Below are 466 nucleotides of genomic sequence, written 5' to 3'. Positions count from 1 at the left end.
TGCATTGATTTTCTCAGGAGGAACCTGATGACTTTTGGTAATCAAGTTTGCTGCCCAACTTCTTACTCATATACAACGAGAAGTTACATAACATTTAGTGCTTTGCTCTCTCTATAATCAAGACAAAATTCTCAATAAAACTTTTAATATATAACCATAACCCAGTGCAATTTTTTTCATAGTTTTACTTGGTGTTGTTTATGAATCAGGTATAATCTAGTCAAGTAAAACCCCTTCTCCAGCTATGGAATTGCACATCCATTACATTGAAGTTTTTTTTTCCCCCCTCATTTTGAAGTTTTCAAATAATAACCTATCTTATTGGTCAGATTCCAGGCCTACCTTTAGAACGTTTAAGCTGTGTTCTTTCTTCTCCACAGTTGGGCTACCACCTGTAAAACAGGCCATCTTCTCTGAACATGAAGACCAATTTTTTTTTTTTTTTCATTCTAGGCTCTAGAACTAT

This window comes from Tupaia chinensis, unplaced genomic scaffold, assembly GCF_000334495.1.
Source record: "Tupaia chinensis unplaced genomic scaffold, TupChi_1.0 Scaffold150243_1, whole genome shotgun sequence".
Taxonomy (NCBI): Eukaryota; Metazoa; Chordata; class Mammalia; order Scandentia; family Tupaiidae; genus Tupaia; species Tupaia belangeri.
Note: the sequence above shows the minus strand (reverse complement) of the source record.